Here is a 26515-nt window from a genome sequence, read left to right on the forward strand (position 1 = left end):
CTCTCTCACACAACATGCATTCAGATTAGGCTTCTGCATGAAGAGTTTTAACACCCATTCTCATTTTCACATTCTTCTTATGTACTGAACAGTCACATTTTGTTTAACAAAACATGTTAGGATCTTCTACAAGAAAGACTATGTAAAGCAAGGGTGTGTGGAGCACTAGAAAACCATACAGAACCAGATGTTTGCATCTAAACCCATATAGCTCAAGTATTAGTACAAAAGAAGCCTGAAAGACTCAGATGAGTACTTTTAACTTTGGGTGAGAGAATGCTACCATATCCAGTGCCTCTGTAGTGTTTACAGTTCCTTAACAAATTGCTAATTCCAAGCACAGAGGTTCCAAACAGGTGTTGGAAAAGTTACATTAGATTTAATAGGAAGAAATTAAAATGGATTTTCTCTTTCTCAGAATGTAAATTTAGGCCAAACGTCTTCTTTTTCCTCTCCCTAGGGAAGGCTTAGAAAAGCTTATTGCCTCATTTTACCCTACAGAATTTTGCCCCTAGCAGTTTTCTCCAATTATGGTGGGTACCTGGTATTGCTCATACCTTCAGCCTAGTTACTTCTTTACTGGAATTCCTTTCAAAAATGTGATTGTTGTTCAGTTGATTAGTATGAGCATACAGTCTTACTCTGGCCTCAGAATTAGCATACTCAACCAAATCAGTTCTCCCAGTGAGAGGGCTTTTTGTTGGGTACACAAAGCACTTTATAAACAGTTCAAATTCCAAACATGAAAGGCATGGAAAAAAAAGTCCCATAATGATCATTTTCATTACATACCTATTTGTGATTTCATTAAAGGAATGGATAATATAATAGGCTACTATTCTCAACGAAAGAATATATGCTAATAGAGCATACTAAACAAATTCTGATCTCTACTGTACCCATGCAGTCCTGCTGAGTGCACTGGAGCTGACTGAATGACCATGGATGTACAGTTTGGCTCATGAAGGCTGTTCACACTGCCTAGCTAACATTTATAACACAAGTAAATCTCCTCTAGGGTGCAGGCCAAAAGTAGCTTCACTAAAAGTTAGGTTCTTGACTTCAAACATAGTAGCTAAAGTAAATATGAGATGCAAGTGATGTGAATAGCTCCCAAAAATCACAGTGGAAAAACCCCACCCTCCTACATGAAACTGGTTCTAGTCAAAGACCATAGTAAAATTTATTAACCAACTTTCACTTCGACATGCCTGCAAGATGACTTCAATAGTTCTGTGATGAAACTGAACATCAAATGAAATAATCTGTTTCAATGGCAGAGTTCTCGGATTTTATCTATTTTTTTCTTTTATTTCATATGAATTATTTTAAGTTTTGTATGCCTTTATCATCATAGTAATCTACAATTCCCATAACATGACATACAAAACATTATCACAAACAGCTAAGAGGTAATAGAAGATAAATTTTACTCACAGATAATAATTTATTCTCTCTTAAATGGTAGGTATCTCTTATTCACACAGAATATATAAAAGGAGAAAACATATATTCTACCTTAGCAAATGTAATACAAAATGTGACGTGAATTTTTAAGAGAAACTACCAAACAGAAAACAGAAACAGACCTAGACTTATGTCAAAATGCCTTGAGCTACTTAGAAAACTTGAAGAAATTTTCAAATACCCTAGAGCAAGACTGTATCTTTTTATTGCTTTTCCATTAAGAGGAATCATTAGTGAAGACAGTCGAAGTATGCATCTAAAAATAATTTTTAAAATAGTAACAAAAAATTACACAATAACTTTCATTTTAAATCTCAAATTATTTACTTTTTATTTTAGAGATTGCCTACTATTACAAAGGCACACGGTCCTCTTCCACAAAGTGCTGCATTGTTTTAACCTTTCAATGAGATTATTGACAAGTTTGATTGCTAACTATGAGAATCCAAGTCAACCTTAACACCATCCAATGGGCAACGAGTGAAAATGAAAACAAAATATTTTGTGTTACTGTACTGCACATGGCTCTATAGATACCTTGCATTTAACCCAATTTTTTGGCCAAGCAAGGAATAAATACCAAAGCTAGCTGCATAATTCAGTTCCTTTGTATTACTTAGGGTTTAATATATCTTGCATATAACCATGTTACCTGAAACACTTTCAGGGACGGGAACACAATGCAACACATCAGTTTTATGCTTGATAGCCTAGTAAAGAAACTCTATAAAAGTTTCAACGTGACACTTCCATCCTTTTATAAAAGATATTATTATCAGGATATTCAAATGCTCAGAATTCCTGTCTGAGGGGAAAATAAATCTGTTTTATGTAACTATAACAATTAAGAAATTAATCTATCACAGAACAAATCTTATGCAATACAGATTTAAGTCATAGTTAGGATTCCATGTGGAAGAAATCCAAAAAAGTCTTGCCATCTAAGATTTTTTCCAAGAGCTACCTCACAAGTACAGCCCAAATACAATCAAATTCTACTAAGTGACACACTAGTTGGGAATTGCTGGAACATTATCTTAGTCATTTTAAAGTCATGGGAAATGTGAGTGACACAAAAGGTGGTGTTTATTTAAAGAACAAATAGATAGCTGAGGTCCTTGTGAGCACTGCAGGCTCAGACAGGGTCCTGTGCAGCTTCCTCACTTTCCACTGACTTTCAGACTGCAACAAATGAACACCTATGAAAATTGAAACCAAGGGCAGCATGAGATGATGTGTACAATATGTCCTTTGAATGTTCTACTGCATGCAAATTTATCTTTTCAAACTTCCTCCAGGCCATCCTACTGCACATATTCATGAGAACAATCTTTTTTAAAAGGTACACACAATGAATCTTAAATTACAACATGGTAGTTCATCTTGCACCCTGCTCTCATCCTCAGCCTGTTCAGTGAATTATTACTGCCATATTAGCACGAGTAAGAGAATAAGCTTTGCTTCTACCCAAGTTAAGCACTCTCTAATGAAGTTAAGTTCAATTGAAATAGGTCAGACTGCAATAAAATAAAAGTCAAGATGTACCATTACCTTTTTATGAAGAAAAAGAGACTATGAGTAGGAATCCAATTAGATGGCTTTAACTGAATACAAGCATTTTATTGTACTAAGAGGTTAAAATAAACTATCCAAATGGACACCTGGAACATATCTTTTAAAAGAGAAATTTGAAAGAGCTCATTGAGGCTTACTCTGATTTCTGTGATTGATTTCAGAAGCTCAATTCATAAAGTAACTGACCACTAGCATTGGAAAGAAGCACCACTTCTGAAGAAAGCTATCCATTACATGACGCACAATCTCTTCAAGCATCTTTTCCAGGGTGCTGAAGGTAATTAAAACTAGCTCAGTTTTACATTGCTGCTCTGAACATAGTCTATGAAAGCAGAGGACTGTATTTAGGACCAAGCAAGTCATAGAAAAGTTCTGGTATTTTTCCACCTCCAACAATACAACCATCAAAGCTTTGTTTCCTTACCTAGTCAAGAGACATTGCAAAGAGGGAGCCACTAAAGATTTAGTTTCTCTTCAGCTCATGTTGGTTTTATTACAGGAACATCTCCTCAGGGAATGAGAGTCCCTTACAATGGCCCTGTCCTGGCAGGAGAAGCAGCAAGTCCCACTCTCCAGATTTATCACCCTGCCCCGTTCAAATCTCCAGCCTTCCTTTGACTTCAGCTGGCGTGAAAAGGCAGGATCCTGTGTCTCCTCTAAAGGGACCAACAGAGATTTACCCCTGCACAGCAAGACTTCACCTTATATATGCACATTGGATATTGGGATATGCACCTTACAAGCCTGGGATGAAAAACACAGAGTGTGAAACCTTGGCTCAGGGACAGCTATTTTAGCACTTACTAATATCTGGTTTCCATTCAAAATTCTGCATTTCGAAAGCACCACTGTGACCAGAATAAGGGAGGAAAAAGCAAGAAGCAATTTTCCTACTGGTGATCTATTTTGGACCTGCTATGCCAGGTAAGTGTTAAGACCTATAGAATAAGTAAGCAAGCTCAGGCCCAGACACAGCTGTGTGAGTTTCTGTTCAACCCGTGCCCCATCCCTACAACTCTTCACTGTGCTACGCAGTCAGAAACTCACAGGGAAAACAGCATATCCTCCACAAACCCCAAAGGTGATTAGTTTGTCCTCCACACCTTTCAAGGTTTGTCACCATGTCATTTCTCCTTCAATGCTCCATCACCCATCTGCCTACCACCTCCTCTGCAAATACTGGAAGTGGAATCCCTCTCTGGATTTTACACACCAAGTCCTGCTCCTCTGAACTTTTGGATCAAAACTGGCAGTCTGGTTTTCCTGGTAAGCATTTGAGTTTGAATAAGCTGCAACTAGAGAGGCTACTTCTATTTCTATTTCCATCCTCCACTTTTGCATTTACTCTTTTGATTTTTTCCATTATAGGTCTCTTATCTTCTAGCTATTTGTTCTGAGCACACAGGCACAAATACAAACCATGTCTTCAGTGTATGAGATGAGTTAGAAAAAGGTTATTTAGCTATGAGATTATCTCCACTTGAAATCGCAGAGAAGATGAAGGAACATGGCAGGTCCATTAACAAAAATAAAAAGGCAGACAGAACCCAAAATATTACAAAACAAAAATCAAGCTCTTATTTTTCAACTCACATTGATTAGGGAATCAGACACTGGATGTGCAGCTCAGAGGTAGATATGACAAACTTATTTTCTCCTAAAAGTCAGTCATTAACCTTACAATCTCATCAGGTGATTGCTTTTTAAACATTAAAAAAACAAATGCAGAAATTATTCTTATTTTTTGAAAAAGAACTCGACTGCTACAGTATGGAGAGGGTGGATAAATAAATAATAAAATCTAGATTTCAATAAAATCTAGTGAGCTATACCCAGTGGAAGTCACAGTGTCATCCATTTGTCTTCTGATACGAAAATGAATAAAAATCAGTATTTATAGTTGAATTGTATTGAAAAGTTTATGCCTACATTAAAATGTAGGGCATGAAAGAAGACAGCATGTTCTGATTAAACAACATTCAGGACAGCTTTTGTGCCATATGATCATTTTTCTTCAATTACATGTAATTAAATATTAAAAAGGGATAGGGAAGAGGACAAAGTATTTAAAACTGAACGTGTAATATTATTACTCCTTGTTAGTTCAGTGCTACTACTCCTTGCTAGTACCGCATTCCACAACCACCCCATTTTCCATCACTTTAAAATAGTTTTATTCATGCTGAACTGTGCTATACTTTGAACTGATATATCAACATGCAAGGAAAAAAAATAACAAACATTGTGATTTAAATTTTAAAAAATCAAAACTCACAACCAAAAAACCTGCTGCCTCTTCTCTCCTGTAGCTGGCTGTTGCCTAATGACTACTTTTATTCCAGATCTTCAAAGTCAAGCAGGAATTTTTTCTGGGACAGCATGTCCTAATTAAATTTATTTGTGGTGGCCCATTTCTAAAGATTCAAATTAAACATCTTTTTGGTAGCTGAATGACAGTTTCTAAATCATTTATTAAGCAAGGAGAGTTCTCTGTGGACAATACCTGGAACTTCCGTAAAACAGCATTGACAAACACTAAAATGTAACTTATGCATCCCAAATTTAGCTATAGATGAGGTGTGCAGAATCACCTTGCTCCTGAGTGACCTCAGAGAAAAATTCCTCAGTTTCACATGAGAACACACAGAACAAGACCCTTCCTCTAAAAACTTCCCTAGCTGAATTCCAATCACAGTCAGGAGTGAACATAAACAGTAGCAAATCAAGTGCTGCAGAATATCATAACACAGAAAAACTTTAAACACTTTTTTTTCTTCCCCCTCTTTCTGGACATCAGGAAAACCATAGCATGGCTTACTTGCTGGCAGGAATGGAAGAGGATTCAGTAAAACCACTATTTGTAAACCCTTGGAATAAAACCAGCCTATAAGAGGACACCTACTAAAAATCAAAAATCTAAGAATTGAAATTCTGAGTCCCTTTTGGAAAGAGTTAAAAGAGTTAAGGTACAAAAACAGGTTACAGTTTAGTTCCTGAAGTAACAGCAGTATTCTTGTTAGTGATATGCATTTAAAAACTGCCAGTCTGAAAACAATGGGCTCAATATCCTCATCCCAACCTGGGAATTCAAAATTTACAATGGGACATTTTATTTAGTTTTTAAGTAGTCAAAATCAATTGTGCATTGCTTTAGGTTTTATGACAAAGCTTGTACTTACAACAGTCTTTCAACTTTTTTGGCAATCATAGGAAGCCTTAGAACTCAGCAATATTAACTTTGATAATTCATGTAAGATTTCATATCAATCCAGATTGTTACACCTTTGCTTTTAAAGCAACAAAAGGAAAAAGATTGAACATATCAAAGGATCAAATAATAAAATCTAAGTTAAACTAAAATTGAAAGTCTTTCAGTCACTAAGAAGGTATCATTTCATACTGCTAATTACTTAGGAGACAGCTTGAGAGTCAGATAGAATTTGGGAATTAGGACAAATTGATACCAGTAAGATGATAAAGTGAATTTTATACTTCAATTCATACTTCAGGAGCAAACAGCACAGCTTAAATTGTTTATGATGTATGAATGATTTACAGTGGTGGAGATGAAAACAGCTGTGAAAGTAAGACTAAAAATAAAGCCTTTGGATGAGAAGGATGTAGCATTACATTCTCTCCCTGGTATATTGCCAGTCAAACACAAATAATATCCACAACTGCTCTGTGGTTTCTGATCCAATTTTCAACTTATTCTTTTTATGATCAAATTATAATACTTGTCTTAAAATGCTCTGTGGTCTCTGTGGTAGCAAAGACCCTGAAGCAAGCCCCCATCTCCTGGCACTCATTTGATATAACAGACTGCTCATGGGTTCTTAGCAACCTTCATTTTCATGTTCCTTCCCGAAAAACTGATAGGATTTATTTTTATACCTTCTTTGTTGAAGGACTATATGGAAGACAATCCCACGTACAACCAACTGTTAGCAGGCCTCCTGAGACCTTCAAAGATGCTATCAAACACCATGTAAGGGCTTTCATCTGTTTTGTTACCATTTGTTAAGGGAGGAAGCCTCACACACTCCGACAGTTGATGAACAAAACACACTTTTGAAGGCTCTGCCTCAATACCAACTTGTCACTTATACCTTGGAGAGAAAGGGCTTTTGTTTTCAAAGTACAAAGCCCAAAGCCCTGCCAAGCAGTTCCACCAGGGATCCAAAGGCATCTCAGCAATAAATCACCTGAAAGCAGTGTGTGTGAGAGATGTCATTTCTGGAGCAGCTGCCTCCTGCATGGCTCCTGAGAGGAGCACCACACAGGCAGCAAGGACCTCACAGCCCAACCCACACTGACCCCAACACCTCCTCTGGATGATCCCTCCCAGGGTCCCCTCTCTCTGCTCTGAAAGAGCTTACCAGAAGACACACAGTGCCACCTCAGACTTGGCAAGCTTGGGGAGAAGCATTTTAATAGGTACTGCTGCATGAAGAGCTCACTGTGGCTTCCTCAAACTAAAACCCATAAAAGACCAATATGATCAAATAAATGTTTTCATGCCAACCCATAGTCCCACAGGTAATGACAAAATTTCTCAAAATGATGGTGTTGTCTAAGTATTTAAATATTTCTTATATTACATTTGTCATAGACACTGATATTACTCAAATCCTAAATAAGAGATTTCATAAGTTCTACTCTTGATGAGCAAACACTCTTGGTGATGATAGGGTATAATCAGCACCTTGCTCTGACCAACTGACATGCTGCTTTTCAGCAAGTTATTGGATTTATTTCACAGTGGTTTTGCTTTATTATGATTCAGCACAGGAAAGAAAAACATTTGAAAATAAAATTAGACTGGGCTTGCACTAAATGTATCAGTATTCCATTGTAGTACCCAAGCTCAGTTCCTTGAGTAAAAAAAATACCACCCCAGAATGACAGGGAGAAATTAAGAAGAGTAGTGAACAGTGTTTAGACTCTAACAATAAAACAATTTCCTTAGAAGTTCATGATAGAGTACTTGAAATCATGGGACATACTTTAAAGAAGTAAAGAAGTTAAAATGTTATAATGCTTATAAATAAACATTAAAAAAAGACATAAAAAGTATGTGATAAAATAATCAAAAATATTTCCAACAATCCTAAAGATTCCCAAATATTTAGATAATGTGATGAAAATATCCACAGGGTCTTGATCAGAATATAAATTACCCCTTTTAAAACAAATTATATGTTTTAAAGAAATTCTCCTCTTAACTAAGAGGAGCCAATCTGTTTTCTAAAGGAAACATTTCTATTGCTGTGATATTTCTTAGTAACCAAAATCCCTTCTGTAGTTATGTTGATTTCAGGGCCAGGAGCTGTCTGTTCTAATCACCTAAAAGTGAATTCACAGAGCAGATCCTAAAACACTTCAACATTACTCTTTCTATACTCCAGTTTTGAACAAAACCCAATTTACCAACGTAGTTAGAGAAAAAGATGAATTGTGGCTCAATTTATGCTTAAACAAACACAGATCTATTTGGATTAAGCTTCATTAAACATTAAAAAAAAAAAAAAACCACACCCAAAATGGAATTCTTAAGGCTATGGTTGAAACTCTCCTGACTAGTCTGGTCATGAAAGCATCACCTTTCACAAATTCACACACTCTGCTGATGCTCTCACAGTTAAATAAAAGGCACACCTAAGTTACCAAGCAATGAGTTCAGGGTTAAAAGCTTCTATCTTTTCATAAGGTTTTCTTTAGGAGACAACAGGCAAAAGTGTTTGAAAACTATCTCTCCTGCTTATAAAGGAAGTAAAATGATGTATCAGTATTTTACAGTGATTATTATGTTCTAGTTATTAAAAAATAAGTTTTTAAATAATGACCATTTGTACAATATTTTTAGATCTTCAGAAACAGAAATCCCTAAGTATTAAAAATGCCAACAGAGCTCCCCAGTCTTACCTTAACAAAGGAAAGGTCCAAACAGTTACAGAGTAAAACAATGTAAAATGGCAAAGTGAAACAACGTAAAATGACAAAGTGAATGGTGCTTTTAAAACAAAACCAGCCAACCAAAAAAAGATGATCCCAGATATGTACTCAGTGTGACACTGATTAGACACTGACACAGAAAGGTCAACAATACAGACAACTATATTAAAAAAGCAATATCTCAACAGCCAATAATTGAAATGCTTTTAAGACTGTCTGATTGTTTTAATAAAATATGAGTTTTTAATGAAAAGCATGTTAACAAATATAAAACAGAACTTCAGACATGGAATGGCTAAAGAGTACTGCTGTATTGGGGTTTTTTTGGTGACTAATCCTTGCAGAATCCAGAAGTGAGCACAAAGTAACAACTATTAAAAATTCATAATACTTGCAAATTATGAAGTTGCTTTACTGAAAACAGTGATAGATAGGGTTTGATCAGGTGGGAGCTTACACACCCTGCCTAAAGTTCATACCATCAGTTTTACCATGGATGGTAAAAGAAGAAAAAGAAAAGAAGAAAATAATAAAAAAATCCCAAGCCTTACAGATCCTCTCTCTCCTGATCCTCCCATAAAACACCAATAACTGGTTATTTATCTTACTCTTTTGGTGTGATGCCCATACAAACAAAATAAATTTTAGTTATTAAATTTGCATTGAGTACTAAGTATTAGATGAAAATTCTTCAAAAGGAGACAGTTTCAAAATCACATATTTACTATTTAGAACAAATACATGTTCTCTAGGTTATGAAATAGTGCTCTTTCCCCCTCACTCAAGAACAAGTAATTTAGGAGATTCTAGGGGAAAACACAGACTCCTTAGCTCTTGTCAGCTCATAGCAGACAAACAGTGCTTCTAGAAAGTCCAAGTAGGCAAACTTTATCTCATGGCAGATCTAGTCAAAAGTAATAGATACAGTGGCTCTAGATCCTATAACATCCATTATATCAGTCTCTGAATTTGCATAATCACCACCAAGTATTAAAACTGATCATATCATTAAAGATGACTTCAAGGGCTCAGAAGAAGCCTTTATCAGGGTCAGTAAGTTCACCCTGGTGTATTAAATCCATCCACTCTGTGGCTTCCCTCTCTGTGGGAAAGGCTCTCCATATGCTGAGTTACTTTTCTTCTTACTCCCCATTGAAATTCATGATTTTATTCAACAACAAAACTATCTACAGCAGAAACAAAGGTGTCAGAAACCTGAGATTTCAGGATTTAAAGTACCAACCAGCCTGGTTCCTAAAGAGTCTGGTCTTCCTAAAAGCACATGTAATATACAGAACAATGGAGTGAAATTCTAACAGCAGCATAAACTATTTTAGCTTCACTTGCTCTTTTTCTTAGCAGCACAGTGTGATAGTGTGCAGCAAATGCTCTGTGACAGGTTTTGCCTGGTGCAAATTCCTCCCAGGAAAAAAGACCTCATAGCCTCTTTCTCCTTATGGCAAGTTTTAAGCAAATTAAACCGATAACCACGTCTTGAAAAACAACCCTGAGGACAGCACTGCTGATAGGACCCCCAGAGGGACAGGGTCCGTGTCAGCAGCCAGCATGACAAGTCCCAGCAGCATGGCACTGCAGAGGGACGTGCTGTGCATTGCAGGCATGGGGAGAGGAGGCAGCCAGCCACGGGATGCCAATGAAAGGCAGTGAGATCTCTGCCAGCCAGAGGGGCACAGGCAGCCTGAAGGGCCCTGGTCCCACCTGAGGCAGCTGCAGGGAGGACAGCACAGCCACACCACGGGCACTGCTTTGCACCTCTGGGTACACAACACAGCTCGCTCACGTGAGCTTCCTCCAGTGCCTGGGAGCAAGAGCTGGTGCAGAAGCTGCCAGAGGTGTCCCTGCCCTGCCCAGGTGACTGAGCTTTAGTACAAGTGCAGCTCTGGCCACTGCTTGGCCCCTTGGAGCTGGAGCAAGGGTCCTGCCTCATCAGCTCTGTCCTGCAGCAATGGGGAGCGGCACTGGAGCAGATCAGGGCTTCCCAACACAGGGCTCGTGAGTAATGTCCTGCCCCAGAAACTTCTTGCAGTGCCACGAGCAACAGGACAACCAAACCACCAAAATCAAGGCATTATGATTTAGAGCTACCAAGGAAGTGAAATGTTTTTCACAGTGAGGGGCTGATGGTACAACACTGGCCCCTGAGAGATACCAGGCATGGACAAATCTGGCAAACTTGTCACAGAATACTTAACTTGGAGTCAGCTAAGCACATGAGGTAACAAAATGTTATAACAGGATTAAAGTTCAGCAGGTTTTAATCCTATTTTGTATTAAAGCCAGAGAAAAACCTGTAAGAAGAATAATTTACTAATGGAAAATAGTTCAGGTCTCATCCAGAGCTTAACAAGCACACAGCACATTCTGTCCAACTTCTGGTTGACTTAAAGTGAAGGTGGATATTAATCTTAGGCAGAAAGGACCCCAAGGATGTGTCACTTTGTACCTTCAAGTAATGTATATCTATTTTTTTAAGGCTAGAAGAAGCAGAAGCACACAGAAAAGCAAGTCTGTTTCAGCAGATATGGTATATAATCCACACAGTAAAACAATTTCTAACTTAAATTGAAAAAATGAATAAAAGTGCTAGATCCTTCCTCTTCTTACCAACCCAACTGAATATAATTTAACAAATACTAAATTTTAATCACAGGTTTAGTTTTTAATTATCTCTCACAGAAAAACACAGTCATCCTTTGTCTTAATTATTTTGGTTATTTCTAACACTAACAAACAAAAAGTTTTTTTGTTGATACATAAATCAGATTCTTGGACAGGAGAAACTAAAGTTCATATGAATTTGTCTACTTTTCCCAGCAATTTTGTCTTCAGATGAGGAGTTATAGAGAAAATAGCATCACAGAAGAAGACAGGCAACATTTCTTGCTTATCCTGGCTCCTTCTGAGGCCAGGGGTAAGAAATGACACTACCTCAGCCCTCTGAGGCTTTGACTTTGCCTACAAGAGTAACTTTCCATCCTGTGCTTACCAGACAAGAGCTAATTAATAAACCACAAGGCACAACTCTTCATAGCTGACAGGCAAGATTAAATCGAGAAAAGATAATGCCTACATGAATTCCTCCTGTTATCAAAAATCTTCAGACTAAGCCTTGCCCTCACTGCTTAAACTGGAACTCAGACAAAAGCACTCACATCCAATAAATGGGACCATTTCAAGACACATAAAAACATTTGGTTCTTCTCCTAACAAGAAGCAACACATCTTAGCATGAAAACAAAGTACAATTGCAATCCTAAGCAATGCCTTCCAGCTCATGCTTTCCAAAATTAAATGCAGATGCACCCTAATTCAACATTAATTATAATCAATATCACACAGGAGGTCACAGCATATAAACAGCATTTAAGAAGCACTTCTCTGAAGAAAAAAACAAATAAAATAAAACCCACAAAACCCAAAATAAATAAAATTAAGAACAAAACAGGAAGAGAAATTCATCCAAACTCTGCTTCTCATTGCAACAACTTTCTGCTGGAAGCACTGCAGTGCAAGGCTGACTGGGAGACATTGGCTCAATCTCCCCGTGCATCTTTCCAGGTCTAATTAGATTTAAATGTGACATCCACATTTCAAACATTTAGAAAAACTCTCCAAGTTTATTTAAGCAAGGAGGTAATTGTTTTCCTTCAGTTTTATTTATTTTGTTAATACAGCCTCTCAGCTGGAAAAAAAAAATTGGTATAATCCTTTCTGGGTTGTTTGGAGAGCCTGATATTCCTTAACACCGTTGTTCAGACACAGCTGAACTCTTTACTGAGTTACTCAACAAACAGAGGCTCTTTGTCACACTCAACTGCAAGAAAAACAGCAAACAAGGATGTCCTTACCCACCACGGGCTAAGAGCCGTATTTTAAATGAGCTTAAGGATTCCTAGTGTGGAAGCACATCCAAACACACTAAGTAACCACATGGAACACCCTCAGTGGAGCCCTCTCAGTGTCTGACAGGCCCCAGGTGTTACATAGAGCAGCATTAGTATTGCATAAAGACAACAAAATACTTCCAACCATAACCCTTCACAGCAGGTGAGCAGCTCTGACCTGGCTCTAACCCTCCCCTCCACCACAAGCCCAGGGACAGCACACAGCTGCCAGGGAGTCCCTGTTGCTCTGCTGTGTAAGTGCAGGGCACACCAGAGAGAGGAACTGTCCCCCAGGTGAGGATTCACAAACCCCACAGAACCCCCCCATGTGCTCAGCAAACCCCTGAACTAGGAACACTGCTGCCATGGCAGCATTGGCACCTGGGATGGGTGCACACATGCAGATATTGCTGGTCCTTATGCAGTTCCTGTGCTACTCCAAGAAGGTATGAACACCTCTGGTTCTTCTGTGACTAAATCTCCCCAAGATACAACAGCAATTGTAGAGAGAGAACAACAAGAGACAGGTACAATGAAATGTCACTGATCTCTGCAGACTGGATATTTTCCAGCCGTGGAACTTCTCTACCAGAAATCTATTTCCAAAAACTTGCAAAATTACAGTGAATAGTTTGTAAATCACAATTATTCCATCCCACTGAAGCAAAAGTTTGTAAAACTCTGGCTCTGTGGTTCTAAGTTTAAACTTCATAAAAATAGTTTAGTAATTTAGGTTTTTTATTCCAGGGCCTCCCCCCTCCCCCCCAAAAAAAAAAATCCTGTCTTCAGGTGAATCCACATCGCAGATGTGGTATTGTTAAAAATTAGTTATGATGCCAGCTGCTATTTTTAAGCCTCTCTATGTAAGTTTTAGATTTTGGGGCTCTCATGCAACACTGATATAATTATAATTTTGACAGCAGAAAAAATGGCTACAAAATTAGGAATTGTCTCTGACAATTTTACAAAACTAGCAGCGTAAGGATTAGGCAGAACATATGAAAATTATCAGTAAAGCTAAGATTAAACATGACTGTGCTTTTATATTGATGATAAACCAAATATGGGAGTATATGAATTCAGGTATGTGCATATACACACACTTCTGTGTAAAATGGTATTTTATTCAACATTAATAGACCAGTTATGAATATCTACTGCATGTGTATTCAACAGTAGCACAAAGGACACAATAGAAGACAGAAATTATACAGGAAATTGAGGATATATTGCATTTAGAAAGGAATTCATTCATTACAGTATCACATAAGTATAAATATATTTGTGGATATATGATCTGTAAAATATAATATATTTAATCTATCTGTGGATAGAGACATTTACTCTTCCACATGTATGTGAAGAAAAGTTAACTGTTTAAAAATTGGTAATGAAGGAAAAACATACCTACTAATAATTCAGAATGATCAAAGTTGCAGAAGGCTTTCACACAAGTGTGGAAAGTTGAATTACAGGTGAAATCCACTGCCTATAAACATAAAGTGATGTATTACAAAAATACCACACACAACCCCAATCACATATAAACAGAGATGGGCTCTATACCAGTTTATAAAAATGGCATTTCAGAGTCATCAAAAGCAGCAGCCTGAAAATGCTCCCTGATGTCCAGCAGCAGAGAAAAATCTATTCATTTTGGCAATGGGACAGAGTGGGAGGAGATTTAATTGGAAAAGATTTCGATAGCAAACCAAGAATCCTCAAAATGTGACTTCATGAAAGTAGCTCCAATTCTGGTGGTTGTTTGTTTTACACCATTACAGAGAAGAACTAGAAAAGACATTAGGGCATAACAACATGGATGCTCAAAGATTATACTGTGACTTTTAGATTTTAAAAAAAGCACCTTTCATCATGAAAGAGAAATGCACACAGAGTGGCTAGAGCAGAGATCCATACAATCAAAGGTGTGAAAGACAAATTGAGGCTCGCAAACTAGAGGCCATTTAGTAAAACTACTGACAAGTCTCAAATGCAAGTAACAGTTTTTCTACAGAAGCTTTATTTTTGTGCAATTCATTGTCACAATATACTCTGAAGGTCAAATGCTAAAAATGAGGATTACAGAGGGCAGTAAGACATAAATCATTAAATACTATGAATGTGTTTCATATATTGAACAGTCAAATTATTCTCTTCTTGAGGTCTTGCCACACATTGTTCTCAATTGGAGAGCTGTTCTTCAGAAATATTACACAGATAACTAATGACTGTTAGCTTAAAAATGGTTATTTAAATTATTTACTAACAGATGTCCTTCTGAATTATTAATTTCTCTTGGAAGTCTATAAAGCTTTATAATGAGACTAGTTAAATAAATGTTTTAGCTGTGACCTGAGGCAGAATTTTTTTCAAACAGCATCCTTCAGCTGATGAAGCTTGAAACCAGAATCTCAGTTCTTCTTGGTACTGTAACCTTTTTTTCAAGTTCATGAAGGAATTCTGTACTCATTACCATACATTTCCATTTATATTTCCAAAAGAAAGTCTCCTTTGTTCATGAGGAAGAAGAAAACAAAAATGACAGAAGCTAATTTTTAAAATGCCACACAAATTGATTTTACCCAAAGTCACTCTTCCCACGCCACATGCACTGAATTGCAATTGCCTGCCATGCCTAAGCTGTGCTTCAGTCCATATAAAGATATTACATTAGGAAACTGCTTGTAGGGCTAACCACAGTATTGCACTGAAAAAAAAAAATATTAAAAAAAAAAAAAAAAAAAGAAAATCACAGAAGTTAAGCAACAAATATGTTCTAATCACTTTAGTTGAATAGCTTGATTTTTCTTTCACATTATTTCAGTAAGAATTGTTAGTCTTCATTGTCTGTACTTCTTATTTGGCAATTAGGACAAAAGAAAAAAAAAACAGGAAAGGACTTTTTGTTACATCAGTAGCACTTTTATGGCAAGTTATGCCTCAAGCATACACAAAGAGCCTGCAGCATTCAGATGGAAGGCATGTAATGCCACTGCTACCCACGAGTAAAACTTCTGCTCTGATACAAAGAATTGACACTAGAAAGCTGATTGTAGCAAAACTATGTAAAATACTTTACATGCTCTTTTCCCCAAATAAGTTTGCTTCAAATGAATGTGCAAGTTCACTAAGCAGCTAGGTCACCAAATCTGCTGCCATCACGACAGAGAGTTAAGATGCTCTCTTCATGTCTTGACAAGATTCTTTTGGAAAACTGAAGAAAAAAGTGATAGTCCCAAGTGCTCCTAAAAACTTGAATGGGGCAGGCAAAACTGTACCTGAAAACCACTACATTCTCCTAACACAGACCCACAAAACTACATTTGTTACAATCTGTTACTTGGAAGATGTTTGCCTAGAAAGCAGCATCATTTAAAGTATTGCAAATGGGTGCAAAGAGAGAATAAAAGTGGTCCAAAAGGACCCCATCTTGAGTAAAGTTTTCCAATGTCTTTGGCATCAGCTGATCAGATCATGCCATCTTTTTCTGTGTGTTGGATGATTTCTACACCCACCTTCCTCAGTTTTCAAGTGGTCCTTGCACATGCTCAAGGGAAACTTGTAAAGCCTCACCAAGTCAGCATGCAAAAACTACTGAATTACAACAGAATACTAGTGGTACTCAGTGCCAAAAATCCCGAGTGTAAATCTATTTGAACACTACAGGTGTCTCCTATATAAGAAAAACAGATGATAGGCCATTCTTTCATGCAGAAATCTTAGCAGATAAGAACTACTGGGACTTAGCAGAAGATTTTGAAAGATCTGGAAAATTTAGAAGAAGACAATCTAGATCAGCAAAAGAAAAACTGCAGTAACTAAGGGTAAATACCTCTTCTTTCTCAAACTTTTTTGTGTTCTGGTGGCCATCTTTCCACTCGGGAAAAGTAGAGACAGTAATTTAAAAAGCAATGCACCAAGTCACATCATTAGCAGGCATCCCCAACATCACACTTTTACTAATGCTATTAACAGGGTTTCTTAAACTAAGAATAGACTGAAATTTCCATAAATCTTTCTAATTCTAAAGTCAGACAATTTGTTTCTTCTGTGATGAACAGGTAATAGCACAACAATAGAAAAGGGTCTGGACTGTGATGTGTTTTCTGAGAAACTGTAGCATATGAACACAGCTGGAGGCAGAGCTCAAGCTAAACACTATTGGAGGCTTGTGACACCAATCAAAGCAGCAGCACTTTGCAACACAGCATCAGATCTGTAACATTCTTAATCTTTTTAAAAAGAAAAATAAAGTTTTACTTCTAAAATACTCAATTCCACCACTGGAAGAAGCAACAAATCATTAAATATCAGAAGGAACCACTTTTCAGACTTACAATACCTTTTCAATAGGAACATGCCTGGCTAAGTACAACTTGAGCCTCCTCTGCTCTTACACAGATAAAATGATAACGAACTTCACTTAAAACTCTCAGATGAAGAAAAAAAGATGAAGAAATCTCATTTTAGGAGATTAAGTCAGTGTCCAAACCTCAACATTTCCACGCATCAAAAGAAGCTTACAAGATTTTTCCTTCAGCCCAGTTTCTAAAGTCCCAGTTCAATAATATAGGTCAAGTTACCAACCGCCTCCAAACTTTCTCAAAGTCAGCTCAAATACTGCAAGCCTGACCCATTTTGAGTGGGCTCTTCAAAACTAACTAAATAAATTAATCAGGTGGCTGCATCACTTTTCAATATACATTTTTCTGCATTAAAAGTCTCACATATTAAATATATTAGCATTTGAATTCCATACTCAGAGAAGATTGAAATGCAGAACTCAGGCATTTGAGGCTCACTAGTCAGCTCGAGGTAGATTAGTGCTTTATGTGTTTTATGTACTAATTAATAGAGTAAAAAAGTACTTATTTAAAGGTTGGGCACAACAGAAAAATCACTATTTTTTTCTGATCACTATCCATTAGTTTCATTGAAGGAAAAAAACCCATTGAAAATCAGAATATAAATTTACTATTATGTTATAATTACTATACAAATTCCTTCTTTTGACAATCTAAACAATGAAAATTCTTTAACTCAATTCTAGTATCTTCTCTTTTTAGTACTTGAAACAGAGGAATGGGGAGCAGTTGAGGACAAACATTCTCTACTTAGTAAAACTGACCCATACACTATCCCATGTGGCAATGTTCATTGGAAAATCTTCTTGCAAATTTCATCCAAAACATTTCAGTAAAAAGAATGATATTTCTACACTAAAAGTCCCATTTTTCTGAGATATTTTTAGACGTAGCTTCACTCTGATTATTAAGCAATATTATTCTGAAAATCACCTAGAAGGTGTTTCAAGTGATTTGTTGTCTTTTTTTTTTGGCTGAGCCTGACTTAAGTCCAAAGCAAATATCATTGCAGCAAAAGGTGGCATATATTAGTCCTCTCTAGATATCTGCTAATACATTTCAAAGTCTTATTTCAGGTACACATAAGGCAAATTTCTTAATATACCCACCACAGATTTTCTCTGAGGATAGCTATTATGAGAAATTCAAGAGAAGTCCATTGATAAGAAGAGCTGCTCAGGTAAAAGGACTTTTACAGCCTGAGAACTGCTATCTATAATCTTGGCACTTTGATCTCTCAGAATATGAACTAATGTATCTGGAATGTAGCTCATTATTAATAGTTAAATATCTTTAAATTGAGCAGCTTTGAAGATCAGTTCCAATGCCAATAGCTTGCATTTATACAGGGCTTTCATTTTTAAGGACAATGGTACATGGTCCCTGAATCATGCACAGGACACAGACCCAGAGACTTCCATTTGCATTCAAACACATCATTAGGATTAGAAATATGTATCCATTTTAAAATAAGTATAAATGCATAATCTATCAGCTTACATGCAGTTTTTGAGACTTCAATATATAAGCCTAGGTGACAGCCCAAAGTATAATCACAGATATCAATGCAGTTGTAGCAATTAATTGTGGAGAAAATCATCCAGTGCTCTCTGCAGAAAAAGTTATATCAGAAGATGACTTCTGTGCAGAAAATAAACAAAACAACCTTCATCTTTTAACAGGTTCTGAAAATAAGGGGGAAACTTTATCTTTTACAGAGGAATCTTCTACAAAATACTGTTTGCACTTAATACAGGATAGACATTTCAGTCAATTCAGATCTTCACAGACTCACTTCTGTTGAAAACTCTTGGGTAAGACCCTTAAAAATTTCTACCAGGTTATTTTTAAATGAGCTACAGAGGCCAGAGACTTTATATCAGAAAAAATCAACAAAAAAATCTATTAAAGACAAAAATAAAAAGTTCTGTTCAAAGACTTCTGATATAGCAAGCAGCACTAGTTCCCCTTCATTTAAATTTATTATACTTGCTATGCAATATTCCAAAGGTACATTCTATTGTAATTTACTTCTTTCACTTGTACTTCTCCAACTGCACAAATTAAGTTTCACCAAAACATCTAAGGAAAAGAGTCAAGACAGAAGAGAATTTTACCACTTAAAAAACAAAACAAAACAAACAAACCTCTCTAAAAAAACATAGGTTAACCTTTTCCTAAACACCAGCTTATGGCTTCCAAACAGGGAGGGCAAAATCCCTCCAGCAAGGAAGCAAAAGGGAACTTCATTATCAACTTTAATGGTTATAAAAACTTTTTGTTGGATATCATCTCTCAAACTAAGGAAAGCTGAAAGAAGCTGAATTTATTACTTATTTAAATAACTAATCTTTTAGCAGTTGATCTGTTTTTTTAGACAGTGCAACTTTGTAAAAGATTATTTTCCCATAACTACTGTAAAAGCCTTCCACAACCCCACATTTGCAGTATTGCATCCTATTTCCAAGTGTAATGACCCTCAAAATCCAAGATTGATTTTGGCTTTATTCTGATCAATACTAATCTCCAAGATATATTTGACTTCTCACTGACCTAAACAAAAAGGTCACTATCTGTGTATTAGTCAATCTCCAAAACATTTATTAAATTAATTGCAGAGACCACAAAAGGTGTATTGTTACAACTGTTTCTGTCTGGGATTTCTATCCATCATCCTTAGTAAGATTTACATGTAGCTGATAATCCACATAATCACATTGTCACTGTAGTGGATTTCTCAAAACATCTTGATCTGTCCTCAATTATTTTAAGATTAATCTCTTTTGTATTTATCTAATTGGAGGAACACTATCATCTTATTTAGTTACTGGACTACTGGAATCCAGTCTTACACATATTAAAGTCAGTGGGAGAATACATCTCCCTTCAGTGACAAAACTGAACTCTTAATGACTTGGGGGGAATATAAAATACAGCATTTATACTTTAGGTGCCCTGAAAGCAAAGCAGGAGACTTTTGAATCAAAGTACTTTGACCAGCATATTTTTAAAAGAAAATTCACAGCACACAGAAGCATATAAGCATATTCACAGCACCCAGAAGCATATGAGCATATGCTCATTTTTTTTTAAATATAGATTTCTGATTAGCTTTTTTAATTTATTGGCTAATTTCAAAGTAAGACTATAAAAACTATACACACATTAAGGCAGAAGATAACATAATAACAAAATTGTTACTGACTGATCTGGGGTAGGCTTCTCCTCACTTTTATTCTCTTTCCTCAAACAAACAAAAAAAACCAGCATCAAGCTTAGAAAAACACAAAGAAAAGAGAAAGACCAATAAATAATAATTAATAGTTGTTAAAATTAAAATTAGTAAATTCACTTAATGTCTTTTTTGTTCTTGTTACAAAATGTAGTTTTGCCTTCTAAGGACATTACAAATTTCAATAGAACTATCTGCATTTTTGAGAGATAACAATTCAATCTTTGTGTAGCAAAGACCCCCATTAAGTACATTACTTAAGGCAAAAACCATGTGTTTATTCCCTCCCTCAGGTAATTTACCTTAAATTCAATAATTTTACAACCTAGCTGAAATTTTAAGCTAAAGTAATACTAAAGACTCCAAGAAATTTCTGTCCAGAAGTATTACTAAGAACCAAGTACTTGTAAGTTACCCATGTATACTTCAAAATAATTGTATTAGACCTTATTCACTTAGAATTTTCTCCCAGCAGATGCATTTGTTTAAAAATTCAAATTTAAGCTTTCCACTGCCTCTGAAGTTGCAGACACTAAAAGACATAAGAGTAGGAATAGACATAAGGTAGAATAAAGTGAATAGTAAATAAAAGGGAGAAGTTAGTTAAATAAAACCAAAAGAGTGGACAGTCATCAAGACTACGGATATAAAAAGCCAGAGAGGAGGCAAATCATTTCATAAACATCATGAAAAAAATCATCCAAGTTTCCTAACCGTGGTATAAATAAGGGTTTCACAGCTATTTTCACTCTGGCTGGGGGGAACATGCCCCCATTTCTAACTCAGCTGTTTGATGACTTTTGGACTTCTACTTCCATACTGCTACCACCACCACTGTTCTTGGGCCAGGGGAGAGAGACAGGCTTATCTTTCTCCAGATGGAATCTACTTAAAATTACTCATGTAAAGTATCCTTCTACTAAATAAAGTTACATTAGAAGTAAACCTTTTTCTACCCAAACAGACAAACAAGTGGTCCCAAAGCACACAGGTTACCTAAGGACCCTCCGAGGGACAGAGCAGCGTTTGCCAAACTTGGACATCCTGACTTGAAGCAGGAAGAGTTCAGCACACACTCTGCTATGGTTGCTAATGGATCCATCCAAAAGACATCTCTAAGGAGCAACAGAGAGATAAACAGAAGCCTGTGCTATTATCTGAAATGTGAGTAGTTCCACCAGAGATGCTGGCATGCTACACAAAAGCAAAATTACACTCTCTTACACACAACAGAAACTGAAAGACAAAAAAGCCAACAAGATTCAGCAGACTAAAGCTCCTCCAAACTTTTATTTTAAAATTCTGTCATTTTTAGCAGATTTTCAGCTCCACAAACTGCTACATTCACTTTCCTCACTGCTCTTGGTATGTGAGGGTGACAGAAGAATGTCTAAAAATGTCTACATTTCCCTTTTTTTATATTCCTTTACTAAACATCTCTCATTTGAAAACATTTTAAATATTATGTGTTTTCAGAAGAAATTTATAAGAATGTATAAGGCCATTCAGAGGAAGAGACAGACCTAAGTACAGGCTGAGGAGTGAGAGATTTATGTCCCACTTCAGCCAGCCCAGAGGGCTGCTGAAGCAAAGGCAAAAGAATCAAGAATAGAAAGGCAGGCTGCACACAATGCAGCTTTAGCCTGCTAAGGAGCAACAAGCAGCTTAGAGCTGACGCAGGAGAACAATCACTCAAGAGGGGTTGGACACTGGCAAGTACCAAAAAACAATGAAGAGTTTCTGAAGCCTCATTATAAACAGCCTGAAAGGAGAGATGGACTGGTATGCTGCATGGCATTCCATTAAAAGCTTGGACAGGAGCTAAATGCAAACACTTCCTAGGCATATATAATCCCTTCTGGAAAAATAGACAAACTCCATCTCAAAACTCCTGTTTCACAACCCATGTGTTCCTACAGGAGGGTCTTCTCCAAATTTCTGCAAGACAATTTTTTCAAGGGCAGTATCAGTTGTTCTCCTGACAGCAATGTTCTTCACCAAAAGCCTCTGCTTCCCTTCTGTTGGTGCTCTCCTGAGTTTGCAGATGGAATCCATGTTCTACACAGCTTTCATTTCACTTGGCCAAACAAATCAGGACCTCTTTTGTCTCCTTATGACAGACCTTCCTATCAGCCCTTTACAGCACCTGACCAAATTTCAGTTATTTCTTCTTGAAGAAGAGTGACCAGAACATTTCTCCTCCTCATAAATTACTGTGAGTTTATACTATTTTCTATTAGCTCTTTCAGAACCCTCTCTATGCAGAGATCATATGGTTAGATTTTGCTTTTCCCACTGCTACTTTACCTTGAACATCCAGGTGAATATTTCCTTTATTTTTCCCCATGTTTCTATCACAGAACAAATCTTACATAGGTTGTATATTCACATATATAACTATGAGGGCTAATAAATTAATTACAACATCATTCAAAGACTTCAGCTTCAGCAACTATGGTATGAACATCTTTGCCAAATATATAACAGAGGAGATAAGGACAACTGTGGAAAGAGAGACTTGTTTTTCATACATAAATTTCAAGAAATCTACTATATATCCACCCATCACCAGTCAACCATATGGAAGTTAAAGTGGATACTCATATATTACAAAAGTAATTTTCTACTTGTAGAATGCAAATTATTTCCAAGTGGTCTAATACACACAATTAAGAAAAACTGGCCTGCTGAAACCAAAACTTAAATGGCAAATTGACTCTACTGTAAAATTACTCATGATCTATGAATTAAAATAAATGCAACAACCACTTCTCATATGATTTGGATACCTTGTATGTAGTAATTTGAGTTGAGGGCACAGTTCTGACAGGCATTCTATGCTTATGATAAACTAACAGCCCAAAGAAGATATTGAATATATTTAGCTCATGAATAGTTTTGCTTCTGAAAGGAAGAGTGACTTTTACATCAGCACAATCCATCATAGCAAACTGAAACCTGTGATCTATGTGACATTAGCATTCTAGCTCATCTTTTCCTGAATCTCCTTCACAAGACATTCAATCCTGGTTTCAGCCTCTGTCAGGTAAAAGTCTCAAGCACAAAATAAAGTAAATGAAGAAGCAAGATTTTTTTTCAAATTATATTATCTACATATTTACTTGTTAGTCTAATGAAATAAAGCTGGAAAAGGTAGACTGCTATGGATAAAAATCAATTTAATACAGTTTTGCAGCTGTTAAAACAAAAATTAAAATTCTTTCTTTTCCTGATTGCATTCCAAATACATTTGGGATATTGATTAACTATTGCTTAAGTGTGATAAACCAATGCCTTGCACCTTTAAAATTTAAAGCAGTCAGGAAGACATAAGTGAAAAGGTATTTCATCCTACACATGTTGACCTAAGGAATTACAAAGAATAGAAAACATGGGATTTTACTACTTCAATTCAATAAAAATTTTAGTATCAACTACAATCTAGTCAATAAAGTTATCTCTTTTTCTACTGTCCACATTAATGTTTCAATAGGATCCAAATAAAAACTTTGTTGTTCTCTTGTGGATTTGGATGGCAGGCCTGACTGCAGCAATCCCTCCCCCCAGTTCTTCTGGCCAGCTGTGACAGACACCCCACATATGATTGCTGAAATATATGGTACACTGGTGTGATATATAGCCTCTAGAAGTGCTATGTCAAAGTATTATCACTTTGTCAGCCTCCCACTACTCCTCCTTGTCATAAAATGCACAATGTGGGAAGATAAATGTGGAATCCAAGTGACTAACCATAGCTGGAATTCCTGGTATTTTGTACTGCCCAGGAAAATGAATTATAAAACATCAGAAATAATGTGGTAGTTGCTAGAGATGCTCCAAATTCCTTAGTTTACATAAACAAACCCCTGACAATATTAAGACTTAATCTGTTCCAAGGAGACAAAGTAGTGATGAATAAGAGCCCATACCATCTCACCAGAAAACCTGCATTACTCCAGAGCAGTGCCACAAAACCAATGAAACATCTGATAACAAGAAGAAACAACTCCACAGTCCTTCTGAACCTCAAGTTAGAACAGACCTCACAAAATGAACCAGTCACATAAAGCTGGATTTTTTTAAGAAAGTCTTAAAATCTTTCAATTATTGTCTCATATTATATCAATGACCTTAGGAGAAAGTGATTCATTCCAAAATAAAGCAAATAATATAGCTGAAACAGGAACAAGTCATGGACAACTTGTACCTCAGAAAATCACCTGCTCCCAGAGCACAGCATGATGTTCTCAAGTGACTTTCATAACATTTGTCCCCAACTGTCTTTCAGATACTCTCAAAGAATCCTACTAGAAAAAATGACTTTTTCAATAGAGTCTTTGGCAAAAGAGAACTAAAGTCAGGAAAGGACAGTATACGTCTTCTGACCTATGCATGAGCAGCAAATTATTTTAATATGTTATCTTACACATATTAAAACTAAAGGATGAGCTGGTCAGTCTTTATAAAGTGGACATTTATAGTGAAGTATGAGTATCTTAATAAGAAACAACTTTCTTTAGTGCAGCTTCTCTGAACTTAGTGCTGATTTATAAATTGTTAAATGTAGCCACATCAGAAAATTCACTCAGAATTAAGCCTCCCAGCCTCAGTGTTAGACATAAAATAGTTCATACAACATAGAAAGCCACACTCATAACCCAGAACCACTTTTTTTCAGTTTCCATAATAACACAGATTTACAGTTCACTTAGGCTGAATTATTAAAAGGAAACACCCATGACTTGAATTTAACTTTATGCCAAAAGCCTTAACTACAAGAGTTATTTTCTTTTTTAATTATTTAATTAAAGAACCTTGTTCTTTACATTCCTTTGGGTTGTTTAAGAGAGCTCCAGAAGTCGTCTAAGCGTACGCAACATAAGACTGTCCCCATGCCCTCTGGTCTCTTTACAGATGCGTCTTGGCTATTCTTGCAACATCAGCTTGGCCGGTCCCGTTACAAAACGCAGCACAAGCGCGTCAGTACCAGCGCTGAGCGCTCCCGGGCACTTCTGCGTGTTTAAAGGGCGCAACTACACCCTGCTCCTACAACACGCCAAAACAACCTGACAAACGAGAGGCTTTTTCCTTAAAATAGCAATTACTTGCTTTTACAAAGCACCCTGACAGCTTCAGTCCCGGGCCAAAGGCTTGCTCACGGGGCTCTGGGCAAACCCTTTCTGATGGCCTTTTTACTTTTTATAGGCATGGCTTCACGTCACGCCTTTTTGCTTTGCCTCTCCACCAAGAGTGTATCCACAGCCGAGCAGCCGCTCTAAGAGCGCTAAACTCTGCGTGACACCTCCAAAAACCCTGAGCAAACAGTTTTCCAGCCGCCCGCCCGGCCCCTTCACAACTCCACATCGGGAGCAGCCGCCCCGCTGCCAGAACGCGGCAACTCCCGGGCGCTCGCAGCCGCGCCGGGGCAAGCGGGGAGGGGGCAGCGGGGCAGGGTCCCGCTGTGACAGAGCCGAGCGGCGGGGAGAGGGCGAAGGGGAGGACGCAGGTGAGAGCCTGGCTCCGCGGCCACCCGCAAGCAACTCTCCGCCCCATCCCCGCACCGCCCTGCGGCAGCTCCGCGCCCCCGCCGCCGCCCGCGGAGGGCGAGCCCGGGCAGGGCAGACGCGCCCCCGGCTGCCGTGAGCGCCCGCCCGCTGCACTCACCGCCCCTCGCCGCTCCGCTGCCCGCGCCGGGACGCGGCGGCGGCACCTCCCTGCCTCCCTCCCTCCTGCGGCGGGGCGGAGGCTCCGCGCCCCCGGTGCCCCGCGCCGCCCACGCCGCCTTCCGCGGGCCTCCACCCGCCCCCGGCATCACGCGGCCGCCCCTCCCCGGGAGCCAGCGGCTCCATCCGCAATGCAGCTGCGTCCGCCCTCTCCTCTTTCTCCCGGGTGTCCTCCTCCGCCCGGGCTGTGCGGGCACCTGCCCGCTGCTCCGCGGGTGCGGGATTGCCAACTGCGCAGCCGGGCCCAGCCCCGCGGGCACCGCGCCCGCTCCTACGGCCAGGGAGCTCCTG

At 37.8% G+C, this 26515-nt stretch overlaps 1 protein-coding gene across 1 annotated transcript in view; it reads right to left on the reverse strand.

Annotated features, from left to right (window-relative positions):
* Positions 1 to 26238, reverse strand: part of THSD7A (thrombospondin type 1 domain containing 7A) — a 266296-nt gene extending 240058 nt beyond the window's left edge. Inside the window, exon 1 of the mRNA XM_059843888.1 lies at positions 26166 to 26238. The gene's annotated coding sequence lies outside the window, so the exon portion shown is untranslated. The remainder of the gene's footprint in view (positions 1 to 26165) is intronic.
* Between the last annotated feature and the right edge of the window lie 277 nt (positions 26239 to 26515).

Source organism: Haemorhous mexicanus, chromosome 1 (genome assembly GCF_027477595.1).
Source record: "Haemorhous mexicanus isolate bHaeMex1 chromosome 1, bHaeMex1.pri, whole genome shotgun sequence".
NCBI classification, from domain to species: Eukaryota; Metazoa; Chordata; class Aves; order Passeriformes; family Fringillidae; genus Haemorhous; species Haemorhous mexicanus.